This window comes from Oryctolagus cuniculus, chromosome 4, assembly GCF_964237555.1.
Source record: "Oryctolagus cuniculus chromosome 4, mOryCun1.1, whole genome shotgun sequence".
Classification (NCBI taxonomy): domain Eukaryota; kingdom Metazoa; phylum Chordata; class Mammalia; order Lagomorpha; family Leporidae; genus Oryctolagus; species Oryctolagus cuniculus.
Genome location: NC_091435.1, coordinates 88,010,976 through 88,025,819, shown reverse-complemented (window position 1 = coordinate 88,025,819; position 14,844 = coordinate 88,010,976). Strand labels below are relative to the sequence as shown.

At 39.6% G+C, this 14,844-nt stretch overlaps 1 pseudogene; it reads right to left on the bottom strand.

Moving 5' to 3' along the window:
* Positions 1–4,248: 4,248 nt before the first annotated feature.
* On the bottom strand, positions 4,249–5,070 carry LOC100342560 (small ribosomal subunit protein uS2-like; annotated as a pseudogene).
* Positions 5,071–14,844: the final 9,774 nt, after the last annotated feature.

The following is a 14,844-nucleotide window of genomic DNA, read 5'->3' as shown; positions in this document are numbered from 1 at the left end:
TATCAGAGAAGCCAACTTGTGCTTAAGGGACTCAATTATTAGACAATCTTGTGATAGGAAGCAAAATATATATCCATCTATCCAAAGAGCAATTTATTGCTCACCTCCCTGTCTTGCTAACCTCAGCATTCTCTCAAGGTAGCTAGAAGCAGAATTAGTTGCAACAGTATTCATAGGGCCATCTACCTCTATTTTATTGCCAAGAAGAACTAGATTTGTTTCCAGAAAAAAGAAGAGAAAGAAAAAAAATGCTGTCAATTGGCATGACTTATTAGAAAGCTGCATACGCAACTGGTGCATTTAGTAAATTATCTTTTTCGAATCATCAAAATATGCATTAAGTATTGGATCTTCTGCAGTGCATTTGACTTTGTGGAAGCTGCAATAAAATATCAAGTGAATAACTTACTTGACTAAATCACTAAATCTTATGTTGTTGGAATCAGAAGGAATCATTTATCAAGCAATGCCACTTCAATGAGTTGGAAACTGAGGGTCATAAAGACCAATATGTTCATGAGATTTCACAGTAAATAGCAATAGGAATTTAAGACTGGAAACAAGTCTCCATCTTTCTATTTTAGCACTTTTACTAAGTAAGTGCTGTGCTGGAAACACAGAATGGGTTGAAGGGCAATACTTTTAAGAATATTTTAGAATGTTTAAGTAGGAAATTGTTTGATTTTGGAGAGAAAAGGGAAATCAGGTGCTTCTCCCTTTTTGATAGGTAGTAAATAACACATTACAACATGAAGGAAACAGGGGCATTGCTGGAGAATAATTTGAGGCTGATATTGGTCTGACAACATGGGGCAGTTTTATCTTTCTTCTGTGTACTTAAAAAAAGGTAAGGTACATAAGTTATTGATTGATGTCCACTGAAAGGATGCTCTTCTAAAACTGCAATAGAAAGAATCACTCAAAATAAATATTGAAATGTGTATTTCTTTTGTGACTACACTGAACATCTAGTTAAAGGCTCTGGAAGACTGTTACAGCAGGTATGACATCAGCTGATTCACTGCCTATATGTCCACAACAGGTCAGACTGGACCAGGCTGACAAAACCAGGAGCCCAGAATTCAACCTGGGTCTCCCATGTGGGCTATAGAAATCCAAGTATTTGAGCCATCAATTGCTGCCTCCTAGGAAGAGCATTAGCAGGAAGCTGGAATAGGAAGTAGAACTAGGACTCAAATCTAGGCACTCTGGTAAGAATGCAGGCATTCTGAGTGTTGTCTTAACGTCTGTGCTAAATGCCTGCCCTTGGTGAATCACTTTTTTTTTTTTTTTTTGGACAGGCAGAGTGAACAGTGAGAGAGAGAGACAGAGAGAAAGGTCTTTCTTTTCCGTTGGTTCACCCTCCAATGGTCGCTGCAGCCGGCGCACCGTGCTGATCCAAAGCCAGGAGCCAGGTGCTTCCTCCTGGTCGCCCATGCGGGTGCATGGCCCAAGGACTTGGGCCATCCTCCACTGCACTCCTGGGCCACAGCAGAGAGCTGGACTGGAAGAGGAGCAACCGGGACAGAATCCGGTGCCCCGACCGGGACTAGAACCTGGTGTGCCAGTGCCACAGGCGGAGTATTAGCCTAGTGAGCCCTGGTGCCAGCCAGTGAATCACTTTGGTGCTACTAGTATCAAATGGGTGGGGGACTGGAATGGCGTTCATCAGCTTACAGGGCACATGATATTATACACACACATCAAAGAAAGATCCCATACAGCTGTTGAAAGGACTGATTATAGATTCTATTATAAATTTCTATGTCAGACTACTAACTTGTCTTCTTAATTTGAATATATTATAAATAAATGAACTTATTCCTAATAAAAATAGAATACACCATTTTTGAATGACCAAATTTTGACAGAGCTGTCATTTAGCCTTGATAACATTTAATTATTAATAGTATTATTATTTAAAGATTTATTTTATTTATTTGAAAGGCAGAGTTACAAACAGCGAGGGAGAGACAGAGAGTGAGGTTTTTCATCCACTGTTTCACTTCCCAAATAGCTGCAGTGGCTGGAGCTGGGCAATTCTGAAAGCAGGAGCCAGGAGCTTCTTGCAGCCCTTCCACATGGCTGCAGGTATTCCTCTGTCACATTGATGTTTCCTTGGGAATTTATTGCCTTTATTTTTGTCGTCCCTTGGCTCATCTCCTACACTTGCTCTTCTCTAGGTTATGCCCATTGCATTTTTGGCTTAGTTAACTAATCACTATATTCTTTAAAAATTACCATTGCTGTTTTAATTCAGTTAGCTATGTCTATTTCTAATTTGATATAGACATAAATACAAGAGAAACACAAATAAATTGAGATGCTCAATTCCCTCTACTGCCGAATGTCCGTTTTCTATAGTAGAATATATCATTTTTTTTTAAAAAAAGAAACACTTAGAATGTGCTTAAAATATCAACATTCCTGATCTTTAAACAAAATATTTTATGTGAAACTACCAACTATCATTTATAATTGCAACTTGAGGTCTAGGCCCAGTGATGTTTTGGTAAACCAGCTCACTGGAAGAGAGAGAGAGAAAGAGAGAGAGGGAGAGAGAGAGAGAGAGAGAGAGGATAGGGAACAAAGAAAAGGAAAAAAAAAAAGCCACTGGCGTGATATTTGCCAATTACCATTGGGTAAATATTCCCGTTGTTGCCAGGTTCAATTTGCCAGTGGTTTAATACCTGACTCAGAAAATCCCTGAACATATACCATTCAGTTCTCACAAGCACCAGCCTGCTCCAGTATCCCACTATCTGTGTCTTTTTCTGTGAGTAAAGTAGCATGGAAGGAAGAATCTTCTGGCATGAGATTTTTGTCCTGGTCCGTGCATGAATTTATTTTGTGACTCTGGTTTAGCTATTTCATGTCTCAATTACAAAATGTGATGGTTGAATTGATGATCTCCAAGATCTATTATGAATGTAACAGTTAAAAGTGCAAAGTGTTCCTCTCATCAATCACACTGACTGTCATTGTACAAGCATCAAGTGCCAGTACTATCAGGAAACTGGAACAAAAATCTGAAATTAAATTACTTTAAATGAGTACTCTTTGCCTATTATAGATTAAATTCTGAATAGGAATCACGCTTCTCTAAAATATATATTGGCTTGAAATAATTCTTCATTTTTATGATTAAAATATTTTGTTAGTTTCTGTATTCCTTTATTAATTATTCTTTCTAAATTAAATAAAAATTCCCCATGCCATTAACTTTTACGGCATTAATCTGTTTCTTTCTTTCTTTTTTTTTTTTTTTTTTTTTTGACAGGCAGAGTTAGTGAGAGAGAGAGAGAGACAGAGAAAGATCTTCCTTTTTCCATTGGTTCACTCCCCAAGTGACCGCTATGGCCAGCGTGTTGCAGCCGGCACGCTGCGCCGATCTGAAGCCAGGAGCCAGGTGCTTCCTCCTGGTCTACTATGCGGGTGCAGGGCCCAAGGACCTGGGCCGTTCTCCACTGCACTCCCGGGCCACAGCAGAGAGCCAGACTGGAAGAGGAGCAACCGGGACAGAACCGGCGCCCCAACCGGGACTAGAACCTGGGGTGCTGGCGCCGCAGGTGGAGCATTAGCCTAGTGAGCTGTGGCGCCTGCCTATTTCTAAAAAGAGTGATTTTAAAATTTTTTTGTCTCTTTATGAACTTTTGATGATGCAACATAAGTTTAGCGATTACATATCTGTGGATTTTCATGAAGTAGCAGTGACATAGGAAGTAGAGACTGTTCTGTTTATGCTGCTTTATCTTAATATATATATGCCTATATTGTTTTATGCCATAAATTATTTGCTGGTGTCAGTAACATACAGGTATTTCCCTGGAGTATGCCTCTGTAAAGTATAATCAAGCCAAATAAATAAGCCAGATTTGTATTCTGTCTTTTTGTTCAAATTCATATCTTCTACTTAAAAAAAACAAATTTTTCTTTATCAAATTATGAATTATCCCTTTATTTTTAACATAGATAACATATCACAGAAAATAGATGCAACAGTTCATCTTCTTGAGTATGAATTTGATACAAAAGTTAAAACTATTTAACTAAAGATTTTTCCTTCTTGTTACTTTGCTGTTTAGCCTATGATAGACTCTTACTTATGGTATTATAGAAGGTCAGAACTGCATTAGAGTAGAAGACTTATAAGTCTATTTTTTTTTTATTTTTCTTTATTGTAGAAACTGGTGTTTCTTTTACATCAACTTCATTTCCATGTTTGCTTCAGAGACCGTGACAAGCAGCTTAAGACCACTCAGTTGTTGTTCCCACCCACTCAGTGGCCTGAGCACTCCAGTCTTCAGTGGGGAACTGCCGAATAGGCACAGAGGGCACCTGCATGCCTTCGGACAAGTCAGCAACCTCAGGCTAAGTAGCAGTGAACTTGGGCGCTGGGGCTGTCCATTCGCCCTGAAACTCTTCCTTGGTCACAGCTTTTTCAGTGGCAGCCTGCTCTTCTTTTTCAAACTCTTCAGGATCTCTGTAGAAGTAGAGATCAGGCATAACCTCCCAGGGGTGTTCACAGGAGATGGTACCATGCATGTGCAGAACCTCCCGGTCAGCATCCACCACATCAGACCCACTGAGTGGGCTCTCTTATTGTTGCATGGGATGGCAATGTCCACATAGCACAGAGGAGAGTCTGTGTTACACAGAGCATTGATAGGCAGGTTAACATAAGATGCCTCTGTGAGAGGCTAGTGGTCAGCCCGAGGATCGGTAACCACCAGAAACCATGGTTCCTGGAAGACTGCCTGGATCTGGTTAGTGAAGGTTCCAGGTGTGAAGTGGCCAGCAATGGGAGTAACTCCAGTGGCAGCAGCAAACTTCAGCACAACCCTCTGGCCAGTGCAGAAGGGTTTTCAATGGCCACAAGGCACAAGTCACCAACAGAAGCTTCTCCCAGGTCCTCTTCAGATTGATGATGTAGATGCCACCACTTTTCCTTTTGTAGATGTGCTGTTCCATCTGGAAGTCAAGGTTGGCGCCACCTAGGTGGGTTCCTGCTGCAAGGAACTTGAGGACGTCCTCCTCCATCATTTGCAGGACATCAAGGGCTCCAGACATTGTGACACCTTCCCCTTAAGTTACACTGGGAATCAAGAACAACGCTGTAAAGCAAGTCTATTTCTTTATTAATCATATGGGAAAATTGGGACCTAAAGCTGGCAAACAATGAAAGTAACACAGGAAGGACTATTCTGCACATTTCACATCATCCTAGAACATCTTGACTTTCAGTGGTGTCTGCCTTTTCTATTATGAATAGGTAACATGAAAAAGAATCATTTCATCTGCCCTTTACACTGGTACCTACACATACCATACTTATTTTGATCTATTTATATTCAAGAACCACAAATTTATTCCTTCTCTTTTCTGCAAACTCCATATCAGAATTCAATCACATTCTTCTGTGCCTTCCAAGGTATAAGTCATTGATAGAAGATAAAAACTCCTCTAGGATTTTTTAAATGATAATCAAGAGACCCACACATTATTTCTAATGAACTTTTTATTAGAAAATTTCAGATTTAAGAAATTTTGTGAAGATGATACTGAGAATTCCCTTATATATGACACTGGCTTCCCTCTGTTGTTAGCATCTTACATTTGTATGATGTGTTTCTCATGATTAATGAGCCAATATTGATACATTATTATTAATAAAGTCTATAATTTTTCAGATTTATTTATTTGTTTTTACCTATTCTTTTTTTTTTTTTTTCTGTTCCAGAATCCCATCCAGGTTAACACAATGCATTAACTATCATGTCTTGGGTTTTACTTGGCTACGACCACCTTTCAGACATTCTTTGTTTGTATGGCTTTGAAGGTTAGTGGTCATATAGTTTGTAAAATATTTCGCCCTTGGGAGTGTTTGATCTCGTGATTTTCTTATGATTAGATTGGATGTATGTGGTTTGCAGAGGAAAACTACAGAGGTAAAATACCATTCTCATCACATCATATTAAGTTAGATTGGTAAATTATATTTACCACTGTTGATGCTAAACTTGATAACTTAGCTGAACCAGTGTTTGTTGGATTTCTCCTCTGTATAGTTACTCTGCTTCCAGTGAAAATTAGTCACTAGGTGCAGTCTGCTCTTGAAGAGTGGGAATTATGTTATGCCTCCTGCAAAGCAGTATAGCTACATCAATTATTTGGAGTTATTCACACAATAGATTTGTCTGTTTTCTCCCACTTATTTATTTTAATTAATTTATTTGAAAGACAGAGTTACAAAGAGAGCAAGGAAGAGATAGTGACCAATCATCCATCTGCTAGTTCATTCCCCAAATTGCTGCAAGGGCTGGGGCTGGGGCCAGCTAAGCCAGGAGCCTGGATCTCCATCCTGGTGTTCAATATGAATGGCAGGGGCCCAAGTTCTTGGGTCATCTTCAGTTGCCTTCCCAGATGCATTGCCAGGAAGCTGAATTGGAAGTGGGACTCCAACCAGAGCCAATATAGGATGCCAGCATTGCATGTGGCAGCTTAACCTGCCACACAACAACTCTGTCCCTTATTGATTGATTGATTGATTGATTTTTTGACAGGCAGAGTGGACAGTGAGAGAGAGAGAGACAGAGAGAAAGGTCTTCCTTTACCGTTGGTTCACCCTCCAATGGCCGCTGCGGCTGGCGCACCGCGCTGACCCGAAGCCAGGAGCCATGTGCTTCCCCTGGTCTCCCATGCGGGTGTAGGGCCCAAGCACTTGGGCCATCCTCCACTGCACTCCCAGGCCACAGCAGAGAGCTGGACTGGAAGAGGGGCAACCAGGACAGAATCTGGCACCCCGACAGGGACTAGAACCCGGTGTGCCGGCTCCGCAAGGCGGAGGATTAGCCTAGTGAGCCGTGACACCGGCCTATGAACACTTCTTGTTTTTAGGTAATGCCATAAGCTCTAAGTTCATCTTGTAAATTTTTTTTCCAAATACAAATATTGATTATGTCTCAAAGGAGCTCTGGTGTATCTTAAATGGAAAGTGGAATTATAGACCAAGAACTAGGTGTTACCTTACTCATTCCTTTGATGTCATTGATTTTAGAACCTCTCACCTGCCAGAACATGGATTTATATATGTATATTATCATATGTATAGTTACTAACCTGTATACATACATATGTTTATAAGTGTAATGATTTATAACCACCTGAGTCAATATTAAGCTAAATATAAGTTCATACTGACATCTGAAGTTCTAGACCTTTATCATATGCACATTCTGGTTTAGTAATCTTCTTGGTCATCTTCAACTTCCCAATATAGGAGTTCATACCATTTACCACTTAAGTACTTAATTGTTAAATTCTAGTATACAGACACAGTGGTCTCAAAATTGTCAAGCAAACCCATGTGGAAAATGACTTTTGCATTTGAGTATAGTTTTTATTTACTATTCATTTTGACTTCAGTCTTACAGATTCCACTTACTATTAAAGTTTCATAATTCAGAACCTTTTCCTCCATTGCTTTCAGTGAGAGATTATTTCATAGATTTGTGGTACAGTTCCATAGTCATAGTCTGCATTCTATCCTGGGATTCTTCAATCTCATAATTTTTTAAATTGCATACATAAAAATTAACTCCTTGCACTATTAATTTTGGTGGATTTTGAAAAGTGGTAAGTGTCCTATAAGCATCATTACAGTATCCTAAAGAACATTTTTACCACTTAAAAACAGTTATCATATTTAATCTATCTAGCCCTCCAACTACCCACTGAATCCATTGCAACTATTCATCTTTTCTTGTCATCTCTAGTGGTAAAGTTTTGCCAGAATGTCAAATAGAATTTAGTCTTTTCAAAATGGCTTCTTTTACTTATAAATGAGGATAAGAGTTACATCTATTTTCACAAATGGATTTATAGGTCATTTCTTTCTTTCGCTAAATAGAATTTCATGGTATGGCTGTATCTCATCTTTTTGTCCTTTCATCATTTTTAAGGAATTTATTACTACATGAGGTTTTTAGGGTCATAGAAAATGTTTGATAATTGCTACTATTCTTATGTTAATGTGATAGTATTACAAAAAGAAAAGACTCAGTGTGGTCCATAGCTACAATTCTAAGAATAGAGTGATACTTTCCAAGCATTTATATATTCAATGTGATTTCATTCAAAATACCAAGGACATTCTTATCAGACCTAGAAAAAAGAATCTTAAAATTCACATGAAAATCAAAAAGACCCCAAATAGCCAAAGAAATCTTAAACAATGAAAACAATGTCAGAGGAATCACAATATGAGATTTTAAGACATATTTCAGGATTGTTATAATCAAAAAAGACTGTTACTGGCACAAAAGTTGACATGTAAGCCATTGGAACTGAATAGAAACCTTGGAAATTAATTCATGCATCTACAACAAACTAATCTTTGACAAATGAGCTACAACCACTCCCTGGAGAATGGACAGTCTCTTCAAAAATGGTGTTGGAAAAATTGCATTTCCGTATGCAGAAGTTTGAAACAAAACCCCTATCTTACATCCTACACAAAAATCAACTCACAGCAAATCAAAGATCTAAACATATGACCTGAAACCATCAAATTACTGGAGGAAAACATAAGGGAAACACTTAAAGACCTTGCCTTAGGCCAACACTTCTTGGATAAGACTCCAGAAACACAGGCAATATAAATAAATATGAACAAATGGAATTATATGAAGTTAAGAAACATCTGCACAGCAAAGGAAATATAAAAGAAAGAAAAAAGGCAACCAACAGAATGGGAGAAAACATTTGCAAACTACACAACTGATAAAGGGTTAATATCAGGAGCTCAAGAAACTCAAAAACAACAAACAAGCAACCCGGGCAAGAGATGTTTACAGCTTTTGTCTACAGTCCTGAGAAGCAGTGGCTTTTCTACTTACTACTTGCTAAATTTTTTATTTAATGGAGGGTTAAGCTTGTGGTTATAAAGAAAATTGAAAGGATGCCATTGAAAAAATTAAAATACAGAAATGGGCAAGGGATGTTAACAGGCATTTTTCAAGGATAAAATACAAATGACCAACAGTCACATGAAAAAATGCTCAGGTTCACTAGCCATCAGGGCAATGCAAATACAAATCACAATGTGGTATCATCTCACCCCAGTTAGAATGATTATTATCCAAAAATAAAAGGATAACAAATGCTCTGAAGGACAGGCAGGAAAGGGTAGCCTAATACACTGTTGATGGGAATGTGAATTGGTACAATCATTGTGGGTGAGACAATAGAGACTCCTCAGAAAACTAAAGATAGATCTACCATATGACCAACTATTCCACTCCTGGAAATATATTCAAAAGAAATAAAAGCAGCATATGAAAGAGTTACCTGCACTCCAATGTTTATAGCACCTCAATTCACTATAACTAAAGGTATGGAGCCAAACTTGATGCCCATGATTGATAACTGTATAAAGAAAATGTGGTATATATACATGATGAAATACTACTCAGCCATAAAACAAGAAGCCCTGAAATTTGTAACAACATGAATGCAACTAATCGTTATCCTAATTGAATTAAGCCAGACCTTAACAGAAAAATAGTGTGTGTTTGTGGTACTTATATATATATATATATATATATATATATATATATAGTATATATATAGTATATATATAATTATATATATGTGAAATACTAATGACCAACAGTCATATGAAAAATGCTCAGTTCACTAACCACCAGGGCAATGCATATATATATATTATATATACATAATTGTATATGCATATACTATTATATACTATAATTTTAATTATCTGTGGTTATTTTAAAGTTTATTAAGGTTTATTGCATATACGTGAAATGGACATCTTTTCATTTGATTGTTACTTATAACCATTGTCTATATTCCTGCTTCTTTTTAATTCTCACTTGTTGAACTCTTTATCTAGTGGAGCATTAACACTTTGACTATAATATACATTTAAAAGTACATATTCACCTTTGAAGAGCACCTTGATTGAGTTCAGTTTTTGGCTATTCTCAATAAATATGTAATCATTCACTTGAAGACGTTCATGTAGGCATAAATTTTAAAATCAGTTTGGTAAATATAAAAGTATACAATTGTTGAATAATATGATGAGAGTATATTTAGCTGTGTAAAACACTGCTAAATTGTCTTCAAAGTGGGCATTTTGCATTCTTGTCAGCAAAGAATAAAAATGAGAATTCCTGTTGCTTAGCATCCTTTCAAATTGGTATTGGTATTTTTAAAGTATTAACCATTCTAATTGGATTGTATTAATATTTCTTTGTTTTAATTTGCTTTTCTCTAAAAACAAATTATTTGTGCATAAATTCATATGTTCCTATGTCTTTTTTTCTTAAAGATTTATTTATTTGAGAGGCAGAGCTGCAGAGTGAGTGAGAGACAGAGAGAGATGTCTTCCAACTGCTGGTTCACTCTTCAAATGGCCGCAATGGTTGCAGATGGGCCCATCTAAAGCCAGGAGCCAGGAGCTTCTTCCAGTTCTCCCACATGGGTGCAGGGGCCCAAGCTCTTGGGCCACCATCTGGGCCACCATCTCCTGCTTACCCAGGATATAGCAGAAAGCTGGACTGAAAGAGGAACAGCTGGGACTTTAACTGGTACCCATATGGGATGCAGACACCATAGGCAAAGGTTTAGACCACTACACCACAGCATGGTCCCTCATATGCTTCTTTAACATACACATGGATGAATCTTAATTGATGATGTATCTTCTCAGAAATTTTGTTAATTTTAAAAATCTAGTTGATCTAAGAGTTCTTATTGTGTCCTAAATACAAGACCTTTACCATACATGTGCTTTGCAATTGTATATTCTCCAAGTCTGTGGCTTGTGTTTCCAGTCCCAACAATATACTTCACAAAAGCTATTCAATGTTAATAAAATATATGTTTTTAAGTTTTTGTTTCATGGATCATAAATTTATTTGGTGTTCTGTCTCAAAACTCAACATCAAAGTCAAGGTTACTTAGATTTCACCTATAAGATTTTTTTGTGTTTCATTTTACATTCTGGCTCAAGAGCTAAATTAATTCTTGATTATACATGAGCTCTGTACCTAGTCATGCAGCTTCTCTCTCTCTCTCTTTCTCTCTCTCTCTCTCTCTCTCTCTCTCTCAGTACATACAGTTTTTCAAATTATGTTTTTTTGTATTGTATTTAGAATTATGTTTTTTTTTTTAAACTTTTATTTAATGTATATAATTTTCCAAAGTACGACTTATGGATTACAATGGCTTCCCCCCCATACCGTCCCTCCCACCCACAACCCTCCCCTTTCCCACTCCCTCTCCCCTTCCATTCACATCAAGATTCATTTTCGATTATCTTAATATACAGAAGATCAGCTTAGTATACATTAAGTATGGATTTCAACAGTTTGCTCCCACACAGAAACATAAAGTGAAAAATAATAGATGATTTTTTTTTAAATGATGATGAAATCAGAGCAGACCTATTGTCATGTTTAATCCCAGTGAGAGTCAAGTTGGGAATTGATAATTTCTTTTTTTCTTTTCTTTTTTTTTTTTTTACAGAAGATCAGTTTAGTATGCATTAAGTAAAGATTTCAACAGTTTGCACCCCCATAGAAACACAAAGTGAAATATATTGTTTGAGTACTCGTTATAGCATTAAATCTCAATGCACAGCACATTAAGGATAGAGATCCTACATGAGGAGTAAGTGCACAGTGACTCCTGTTGTTGACTTTACCAATTGACACTCCTGTTTATGGCATCAGTAATCTCCCTATGCTCCAGTCATGAGTTTCCAAGGCTATGGAAGCCCTCTGAGTTCTCCGACTCTTATCTTGTTTAGACAAGACAAGGTCATAGTCAAAGTGGAGGTTCTCTCCTCAATTCAGAGAAAGGTACCTCCTTCTTTGATGACCTGTTCTTTCCACTGGGATCTCACTCGCAGAGATCTTTTGCCAGAGTGTCTTGGCTTTCCATGCCTGAAATACTCTCATGAGCTCTTCAGCCAGCTCTGAATGCCTTTAGGGCTGATTCTGAGGCCAGAGTGCTATTTAGGATTATGTTTTGAGGTGAATTCGTTCCGAGAGGAGGAGCATGGTGGGGGCAAGAGGCACAGAGTCACCACACAGACCCCAGGAGTCAGGTAAAAGCAGGGCAGAGGCGAACAGCCCGCAGACTCATTTATTTCAGTTGGTACAGCAGCTTATATAGCTAAGGAAGCCAATCCAGTCAAGGGGCATTCTAAGCCCTAACCAATCACAGCCTGTTGCCAGGCAGTTTCTGAAGCCATCCAGTCACAGCCTGTTGTCAGTCAGGCTCTGATGTCATGTGGTTTCCAAAGCCATCCAATCACAACTTGTTGCCAGGCACTTTCCGTTGCCAGTGGCCATCTTGCCATGGCCTTCACATTCCACTACATTTCTCCTTTTTCATTTATTTTTGAGCAACAGGAGGCATGATTCTTGGCCATACCATTGTTGACCCCATTTCCATGCGGTCTCCATATGTGGCTGTGCCTGTCTTAGGTTGTTCCCCAGGGGATCTTACCCATCATTGACTAACCAGCACTCAAAATGGGAGACCGCAGGATTGCTTGCTCAGATGGGGGTAGGAATGAGGAACAATGATAATCAGGAATGGCATGACTGTACACAGGCTGTGGGCTGTATAGTGGCTGACCAGAGCTAGTGGGGTATAAAATAGTAGTGGATGTGGCTATGGGCAGTTTCTCAGGGTAGGATGATAGGGCAGGTGTGTATCCTAACAAGGTGCACTCTCAGTCTTGTTCAGCTGGTTCTGGTTGACTGTCAGTTGCAGGCTTGATGTTTCTGGCTGGTACCCAAATGGGCTGTCCTGCCTTCTCTGGAAAGACACAAGCATATTCTTGGCCCTTGGTTAGCAGAAGCCTGTTTATGAGCTTTGGAATCCAGGGCCTGAATTCTGCATCTGCTCCTACATTAATGGCAAATATACAGGTGGGATGGGGTCTAGCAGCTGCCCTGAGAGCCTGGGGTGCCTGGGGACTGCCACAAATGTGAGGATCCTCACTGGGTGTGGATGGGATGACCTCACATGGGTTATCACCTGGAGGTCATCTAAGTCCATCCAACGGGTATTTGGGGGGTGGCTGACTAGGCATTGCTGTGTTGTCCGCTGTCATGTCATTTTCACTGTTGGAGCTCTCTCTCCCTAAGTCATCAACTGTTGCCTGTGAGGCAGAGGCCTGGAGTGACAGGCTCTTAACACTCACAGATTCATTGTGTTTGGTAATATGTGTGCACTTCTGAGAGGGGGGTATCTTTCCCATGTTTGAGTGTTTAAGAGCAGCACACCATGCCAACTCTAGCCAGAGTAAAGACACACACAGCACTGCTGCCATAACAAAACAAATTCCTAGCACCTCAGCAGCTGATGTCATTATGCAGGGGGTTCTCTATGTTAGACGAACAGACAGTGGTATATCAGATTGCACGTATGTCCTGTGCTTAGTGGGGGACTTCCTTGATTTGTTAGGTCAAGGCCGTATGCCCACACGGTGTCTCTGGAGCATCACCTTTCTCGAGTGAAGATGACTTGGTTCCGAATTCTGGGATGGTCAGTCCTTTATTTAAATTCGCTGGGCAAACCAAAAGCAAAAGGAGGAGGCGGGACGTGGCATTACACTTCTGGACAGTGTGTGCCTAACCTGGGGTCACTTAGACCTAGGACAAGGACAAGGAAAGGGGCTTAGGAGGGGGTCCTGTGCTCATACTCACAGAACTGAACAGCACACAAAACACCAAGGGGCCTACTTGCTGAAATCAAGGGAGTACCTCGCCGAAGCCAACACACTGTTTCTCTCTGTCTGTTGGGCACCAGATGTTGAGGTGGATTCGTTCTGAGAGGAGGAGCATGGTGGGGGCAAGAGGTGCAGAGTCACCACACAGACCCCGGGAGCTGGGTGAAAGCAGGTCAGAGGTGAGCAGCCTGTAGACTCATTTATTTCAGTTGGTACAGCAGCATATATAGCCAAGGCAGCCAATCCAGTCAAGAGGCAGTCTATGCCCTAACCAATCACAGCCTGTTGCCAGGCAGTTTCTGAAGCCATCCAATCACAGCCTGTTGCCAGGCAGTTTCCATTGCCAGTGGCCATCTTGGCATGGCCTTCTCATTCCATCACAGTGCAGCTTCTCTCTCTCTCTCTTTCTTTCTCTCTCTCTCTCTCAGTATATACAGTTTTTCAAAATATCTTTTTTGTATTGTATTTAGAATTGAATTTTCACCTTTTCCAAAATCAGTTGAATATATGTGTGTTTATATATTTTTAGTCTGTTAGTTTTCTTTGAACTATATGTCTGTTCATTTGCCAGTACCCTGCTGTCTTCATTACTGTAATTTTATAGGAAATTTTGAAATCAGATACTGTCTGACTGCAGGTCTCTGAAAAATCCTAGAAGAGTCACTGAAGTTCAGCTTTTTTTTTTTTTAAAGATTTCTTTATTTATTTGAAATTCAGAGTTACACAGAGAGAGGAGAGGGAGAGAGAGAGAGAGACAGAGAGACAGAGGTCTTCCAACTGATGGTTCACTCCTCAACTGGCCGCAATGGCTGGAGCTGCACCAATCCGAAGCCTGGAGCCAGGAGCTTCTTCTGGGTCTCCCACACAGGTGCAGGGACCCAAGCACTTGGGCCATCTTCTATTGCTTTCCCAGGCCATAGCTGAGAGCTAGAACAGAAGTGGAGTAGCTGGGTCTCGAACTGGCACCCATATCGGATGCCGGTGCTTCAGGCCAGGGCATTAACCTGCTGCACCACAGCACAAGCCCCTGATGTTCAGTTTATCTAGTTTTGTTGTTGTTTAATAAGCTC